This window comes from Pongo abelii, chromosome Y (assembly GCF_028885655.2).
Source record: "Pongo abelii isolate AG06213 chromosome Y, NHGRI_mPonAbe1-v2.0_pri, whole genome shotgun sequence".
NCBI lineage: Eukaryota > Metazoa > Chordata > Mammalia > Primates > Hominidae > Pongo > Pongo abelii.
Window position 1 is genome coordinate 23169684 of NC_072009.2, and position 8714 is coordinate 23178397.

An 8714-nucleotide genomic window follows, 5' to 3' on the forward strand; every position below is an offset into this window, starting at 1 on the left:
CCTTTCGATTCCATTCCATTCTCTTCCTCTTACTCCCCTCCATTCCACTCCACTTCCACTCCATTCCTCTCCATTCCACTCCATTCCATTTTATTCCTTTTCATTCCACTCCATTGCATTCCCATCCACTTCATTCCATTCCATGCCACTCCACTCCACTCCACTCCAATCTGCTTCAGTCAATTCCTATCCACTTGCCTCCATTCCCTTCCATTCCACTCCATTCCATTCATTTCCACTCCATTCCACTCCACTCCACTACTTTCCACTTCACTCCATTTAATTCCATTGCGGTCCATTCCGTTCCACTTCATTCCATTCCTCTCCATTCCAGTTCATTCCAATCCAATCCACTCCACTGCATTCCATTCCTCTCCATTCCACTCATCTCCCTTCCTTCCCACTCCACTCTACTCCACTCCATTCCGTGCCATTCCATTCCATTTTGTTCCATTCCATTCCACTCCACTAGACTCCACTCCACTCCTTTAGATTCCATAGTACTCCATTTCACTGCATTCCAATCCACACCACTGCGTTCCGTTGCATTCCCTTCCATTCCATTCGACTCCTCTCCATTCCACTCCACTCCACTCCACTCCATTCCAATCCATTGGATTCCATTTCACTCCATTCCATTCCATTCCACTCCATGCCACTCCACTCACCTCCACTCCCCTCCACTCCACTGCATTCTGTTCCATTCTATTCCATTCCAGTCCACTCTACTCCTTCCACTCCTGTCCACTCCATTCCATTCCACTCCACTGCACTCCACTACATTCCATTGCATTCCACTCCCTTCCACTCCACTCCACTCCATTGCAGTGCACTCCTCTCTATTCCACTCCACTCCATTCCATTCCATTCCATTGCCTTCCACTCCATTCTATTCTGTTTCACTCCATTCCACTCTACTCCACTGTACTACATTCCCTTCCATTCCACTCCTTTGAAATCAGTTCTTTCCTTCCACAGAATCTCTCTCGGTCACTAAGGCTGGAGTGTAGTCACACAATCTCAGCTCACATTTCTCTTCTCCATTCCATTGCATTCCATTCCATCCCATTCCATTTCTTTCTATTTCACTCCACTCCACTGCATTCCATTCCACTGCATCCCATTCCATTCCACTCTGTTCCTCTTCACTCCACTCCATTCTACTCCTGTCCACTACATTCCATTCCATTTCACACCACTGCATTCCATTCCATTCTTTCCACACGATATCACTGTGTCAAACAGCCTGGAGAGCTTAGGCACAATCTCAGCTCACATTACATGTCAACTCTCTATTGAACTGCATTCTATTGCATTAAATTCCATTGCATCCCATTCCATTCCTTTGCTTTCCATTACATTCAATTCCATTCCATTCCACTCCTTTCCACTCCGCTCCACTCCAGTACGTTCCTTTACATCGATTCCATTCCACGCCATTGCACTCCTCTCCACTCCACTGCACTGCACTCCACTCCACACCATCCCGTTACTTTCTGCTCCATTCCACAGCACTACACTCCTCACCACTCCACTCCACATCATTCCATTCCTTTACATCCGATTCCATTCCATTCCATTCCTCTCTATTCCACTGCACTCTACTTCAGTCCACTCGAATCCACCCAATTAAAAATTCTTTCCATTCCATTTCTTTCTTTCAAGAGTATCTCACTCTGTCACCCAGCGTGGAGTGCAGTGGCACAATCTCAGCTCACATATCATTTCATCATTCCATTACATTCCATTGCATTCCATTCCATTCCAGTGCACTCCACTCCACTCAATTCCACTCCACTCCACTCCAATACGTTCCATTCCATTCCATTCCAATCCCTTCCATTCCACACTGTTTTATCGACAGGATCTCCCTCTCTCACACAGGCTCCAGCGCAGTGGCCAAATCACTGCACATATTTCTTCATTCCATTCGATTCAATTCCATTTCATTCCATTGGATTCCATTCCACTCCACTCCGTTCCATTCCACTCCACTCCGTTCCTTTCCTCTCCATTCCATTCCACTCCATTCCACTCTCCTCCACGACACTCCACTCCATTTCACTCCACTCCACTCCACTACACTCTTCTCCACACCACTCCACTCCACTCCAATCCATTCCATTCCATTCCATTCCATTCCGTTCCATTCCATTCCATTCCTTTTTTTCCACAGAATTTCATTCCGTCACAAAGGCTGGAGTGCAGTGGAACAATAACAGCTCACATTTCCTTTCAGCAGTCCATTGCATTCCATTCCAACCCAGTGCATTCCATTCTATTTCACTCCACGATACTCCACTCCACTCCGTTCCATTCCACTCCGTCCCATTCCATTCGTCTCCATTCGACTCCAATCCACTCCACTCCATTCCATTCAATTCCATTCCACTCCATTCCATTCCACTCTATTGCATTCCATTCCTTTCTATCCACAGGATATAACGTGTCACCCAGTCTGGAGTGCAGTGGCACAATCTCAGCTCACACTCCATGTCAACTTTCCGTTGTATTCCATTCTATTACAATGGATTCCATTGCATTCCAAAACATTCCACTACTGTCCACTCAATTCTATGCCATTCAACTCCGTTCCACTCCACTGCACTCCACTTCATTCCACTCCATCCCATTCCTTTCCACCCCATTCCACTATAATCCATTCCACCCCACACCACTCCATTTCATGCCATTACGTTCCATTTCATTCCATTCCTCCACATTCCACTCCACTAATGTCCACTCTGTTCCATTCCATTCCACTGTGTTCCATTCCATTCCTTTCTTTTGAGAGTATGACACCCGGTCACCCTGCCTAGAGCACATTGGTAAAATCTCAGCTCCCATTCCATGCCATCCCATTCCATTCCACTCCAGTCCAGTCCACTCCATTCTGCTCTGCTCCATTCCAGTCCATTACACTGCACTCCATTCCCTTCCACTACACTCCAATCCACTCCACTCCACTCCACTACTATCCATTCCATTCCACTCCATTCCATGCCATTCCACTCCACTCCATTCCATTCCTTTCCTCTCCGCTCCACTCAATTCCATTCCACTCCACTTCACTCCAATCCATTCCACTCCTCTCCACTCCACTCCATCCCATTCTATTCCATTCCATGCCATTCTATTCCATTCCACTCCACTCCATTCCATTCCATTCCACTCCATTCCATTCCATTCCATTTAACTCCATTCCACTCCAGTCCACTAAATTCAATTTCACTCCGTTCCACTCCTTTCCACTTCATTCCATTCCACTCCATTCCACTCCAATCCATACGTCTCCATCCCACTCCTTTCCATTCCTTTCCACTCCACTCCACTCCAATCAACTGCGTTTCTCTCCACTCCCTTCCATTTCATTTCATTCCACTCCACTCCACTCCACTCCATTCCATTTGATTCAATTCCATTCCACTCCATTCCATTCCATTCCAGTCCGTTCGACACCATTCCACTCTAATCCACTCTACTCCATTCCACTCCATTCGACTCCATTCCACTCCGTTACCTTCCACTCCATTCCACTCCTATTCACTCCATTCACTTCCACTCCACTCCACACCACGATATTCCATTCAACTGCACTCCACTTCACTCAATTCCATTCCACTCCACTCCCCTCCACTCCACTCCATTCCATTCCATTCCACTCCACTCTACTCCAATGCATTCCATTCCACTCCACTTATCGCCACTGCATTCCATTACACTCTACTCCATTCCATTCTATTCCATTCCATTCCACTCCACTACATTGCACTCCAATCCACCTCATATCATTCCATTCCATTCCACTCCGTTCCATTCCATTGTACTCCATTGAAGTACATTCAGCTCCATTCCACTCCACTCCACACCACTCTACTCCACTCTACTCCTTTGCATTCCTTTCCAATCCACTCCATTGCATTCAATTCCACTCCATTCTATGCCAGTCCATTCCATTCCACTCCATTCCACTCTACTTCTTTCCACTCCATGCCATTACAGTCCACTGCATTCTATTTCATTCCACTCCATTCCCTTCCATTCCGCTCCATTCCATTTCATTCCATTCCATTTCACTCCATTGCATTCCATTCACTTCTTACGACAGGATATCACCATGTCACCCTGGCTGGAGTGCAGTGTCACAATCTCAGCTCATATTACATGTCAACTATACATTCCATTGCATTCTATTCCATTGCATTCCATTGCATTCTTTTAAGTCCGTTGCATTCAATTCTATTCCTTTCCATTGCTTTCCATTCCTTTCCATTCCACTCCATTCCCCTCAATTCCATTCCATTCCACTCCATTCCAGTCCATTCCACTAAATTCCACTACACTACACTCAATTCTAGTCTATTGCACTCCATTCCATTCCACTCTGTTCCATTCCACTCCATTTGATTCCATTCCACTCCACTCCATTCCGCTGCACTCCATTCCATTCTGCTCCATTCCCCTCCTCTCCATTCTATCACATTCCACTCCACTCCACTCCATTCCATTATACTCCATTTCACTCCACCCCACTACAAGTCATCCCACTCCATTCCATTCCATTCCATTCCATTCTATTCCACTCCATTCCTTTCCATTGCATTCCATTCCATTCCACTCTGGCCAACTCCATTCCACTCCACTCCTCTACGTTCCATTACATCCAATTCCATTCCACTGCATTCCTATCCTCTCCTCTCCAGTGCACTCCACTCCTGTCCATTCCACTCCTTTCCATTCCATTCTGCTCCATTCCACTGCAATGCACTCCACTGCACTCCACTGCATTTCATTCAATTCCCTTCCATCCCATTGCATTCTTCATTCCACTCTGCTCCAACTCACTCCATTCCACTCCACTCCACTCCGTTCCATTCCACTCTACGGCATTCCATTCCATTCCTTTATTGCGAGAATACCTCAGTCAGCCAGCCAGCCTGGAGTGCAGTGGCCCCAACCCACCTCCCGCTCCGTTCCATTCCACTCCGCTCCACTCCTTTCCTTTCCGTTCCATCCACTCCACTACTTTCCGTTACTTCCGATTCCATTCCACTCCATTGCACTCCTTTCCACTCTACTGCACTCCTCTCTACTCCATTTCTCTGCATCTGATTCCATTTCGCTCCATTCCATTGCACTCAACTCCACCCCACTCCAGTCTACTTCATTCCATTCCATTCCGTTCCATTCCTCTCCATTCCACTCCAATCCACTTCACTTCACTCCACTCCACTCCAATGCACCCCATTGCATTCCATTCCATTCCACTGCATTCCATTCCATTCCTTTCTTTTGAGAGTATCACACTGTGTCACCCATCCTGGAGCGCAGTGGTACAATCTCAGCTTCCATTGCGTTCCATTCCATTCCATTCCATGAGACTCCTCTGCACTCCACTCCATTACATTCCACTTCACCCATCGTCACTCCACTCCACCCCTTTCCAATCCACTCCACTCCATTGCATTCCACTGTGCTCCATTCCATGCTACTCCGTTCTATTCCTCACCACTCCAATCGACTCCACTCCACTGCATTCCACTCCCCTCCATTCCATTCAATTCCGTGCCATTCCGATGTATTTCACTCCACTCCACTCCACTCAATTCCTCTCCATTACCCGCCTCTCAAATACATTCCACTCCAGTACACTCCATTCGATTACATTCCACTCCAGTCCACTCCACTCCTCTCCATTCCACTACATTCCATTCCATTTCGTTCCATTCCACTCCCCTCCCTTCCATTCGTTTCCACACCATTCCACTCCACTCCATTCCATTCCAGTCCACTCTAATCCACTCTACTCCACTCCTTTCCACTTCTTTCGATTCCTCTACTTTCAACTCCACTCCACTCCCTTCCACTCCACTCCAATCCATTCCATTCCATATAATTCCACTCCCTTCCACTCTACCCCATCCACTGTATTCCAATCCACCGCTGTTAACTCCACTCTGCTCCCCTCCATTCCAATCCACTCCATTCTACTCTACTTCTCTCCATTCTATTCCTTTCCACTTTATTCCAATCTACTCCATTGCATTCCACTCCACTCCATTCCACTCCTTTCAGACCTTTCCACTCCATTCCATTCCTCTCCACTCCACTCCATTCCACTCCATTCCACTCAATTCCATTCCATTCCATTCCATACCCCTCCATTCCACTCTACTCCATTCCATGCCATTCCTTTCCACTTCACTCCACTCCACTACATGCCACTCCATTCCTCTCCATTCCATTCTGTTCCATTCCTTTCCACCCCACTCCACACCATTCCACTCCACTCCATTCCATTCCAGTCCACTCCACTCATCTCCACTCCAGTCCACTCCATTCCACTGCACTATACTCCATTTTATTCCACTCCCCTCCAGTCCACTGCACTCCAATCCTTTCCATTCAATTTCAATCCACTCCATTCCATTCCTTTCCACTACATTCCTTTCCGTTCCCTTCCATTCCACTCCATTCCACTCTTCTGCAACCCATCACATTCTACTCCACTCCGTTCCACTCCATTCCATTCCACTCCATTCCAATCCACTCCTTTTCATTCCACTCCATTACCTTCCACTCCATTCCACTCCACTTAACTCCATTCCATTCCATTCCATTCCTTTCCTCTCGACTCCACATCACTCCACTCCTTTCATCTCCACTCCACTCCACACAATTGCACTTCCCTCCTTTCGATTCCGTTCCATTCTCTTCCTCTTACTCCCCTCCATTCCACTCCACTTCCACTCCATTCCTCTCCATTCCACTCCATTCCATTTTATTCCATTTCATTCCACTCCATTGCATTCCCATCCACTTCATTCCATTCCATGCCACTCCACTCCACTCCACTCCAATCTGCTTCAGTCAATTCCTATCCACTTGCCTCCATTCCCTTCCATTCCACTCCATTCCATTCATTTCCACTCCATTCCACTCCACTCCACTACTTTCCACTTCACTCCATTCAATTCCATTGCGGTCCATTCCGTTCCACTTCATTCCATTCCTCTCCATTCCAGTTCATTCCAATCCAATCCACTCCACTGCATTCCATTCCTCTCCATTCCACTCATCTCCCTTCCTTCCCACTCCACTCTACTCCACTCCATTCCGTGCCATTCCATTCCATTTTGTTCCATTCCATTCCACTCCACTAGACTCCACTCCACTCCTTTAGATTCCATAGTACTCCATTTCACTGCATTCCAATCCACACCACTGCGTTCCGTTGCATTCCCTTCCATTCCATTCGACTCCTCTCCATTCCACTCCACTCCACTCCACTCCATTCCAATCCATTGGATTCCATTTCACTCCATTCCATTCCATTCCACTCCATGCCACTCCACTCACCTCCACTCCCCTCCACTCCACTGCATTCTGTTCCATTCTATTCCATTCCAGTCCACTCTACTCCTTCCACTCCTGTCCACTCCATTCCATTCCACTCCACTGCACTCCACTACATTCCATTGCATTCCACTCCCTTCCACTCCACTCCACTCCATTGCAGTGCACTCCTCTCTATTCCACTCCACTCCATTCCATTCCATTCCATTGCCTTCCACTCCATTCTATTCTGTTTCACTCCATTCCACTCTACTCCACTGTACTACATTCCCTTCCATTCCACTCCTTTGAAATCAGTTCTTTCCTTCCACAGAATCTCTCTCGGTCACTAAGGCTGGAGTGTAGTCACACAATCTCAGCTCACATTTCTCTTCTCCATTCCATTGCATTCCATTCCATCCCATTCCATTTCTTTCTATTTCACTCCACTCCACTGCATTCCATTCCACTGCATCCCATTCCATTCCACTCTGTTCCTCTTCACTCCACTCCATTCTACTCCTGTCCACTACATTCCATTCCATTTCACACCACTGCATTCCATTCCATTCTTTCCACACGATATCACTGTGTCAAACAGCCTGGAGAGCTTAGGCACAATCTCAGCTCACATTACATGTCAACTCTCTATTGAACTGCATTCTATTGCATTAAATTCCATTGCATCCCATTCCATTCCTTTGCTTTCCATTACATTCAATTCCATTCCATTCCACTCCTTTCCACTCCGCTCCACTCCAGTACGTTCCTTTACATCCGATTCCATTCCACGCCATTGCACTCCTCTCCACTCCACTGCACTGCACTCCACTCCACACCATCCCGTTACTTTCTGCTCCATTCCACAGCACTACACTCCTCACCACTCCACTCCACATCATTCCATTCCTTTACATCCGATTCCATTCCATTCCATTCCTCTCTATTCCACTGCACTCTACTTCAGTCCACTCGAATCCACCCAATTAAAAATTCTTTCCATTCCATTTCTTTCTTTCAAGAGTATCTCACTCTGTCACCCAGCGTGGAGTGCAGTGGCACAATCTCAGCTCACATATCATTTCATCATTCCATTACATTCCATTGCATTCCATTCCATTCCAGTGCACTCCACTCCACTCAATTCCACTCCACTCCACTCCAATACGTTCCATTCCATTCCATTCCAATCCCTTCCATTCCACACTGTTTTATCGACAGGATCTCCCTCTCTCACACAGGCTCCAGCGCAGTGGCCAAATCACTGCACATATTTCTTCATTCCATTCGATTCAATTCCATTTCATTCCATTGGATTCCATTCCACTCCACTCCGTTCCATTCCACTCCACTCCGTTCCTTTCCTCTCCATTCCATTC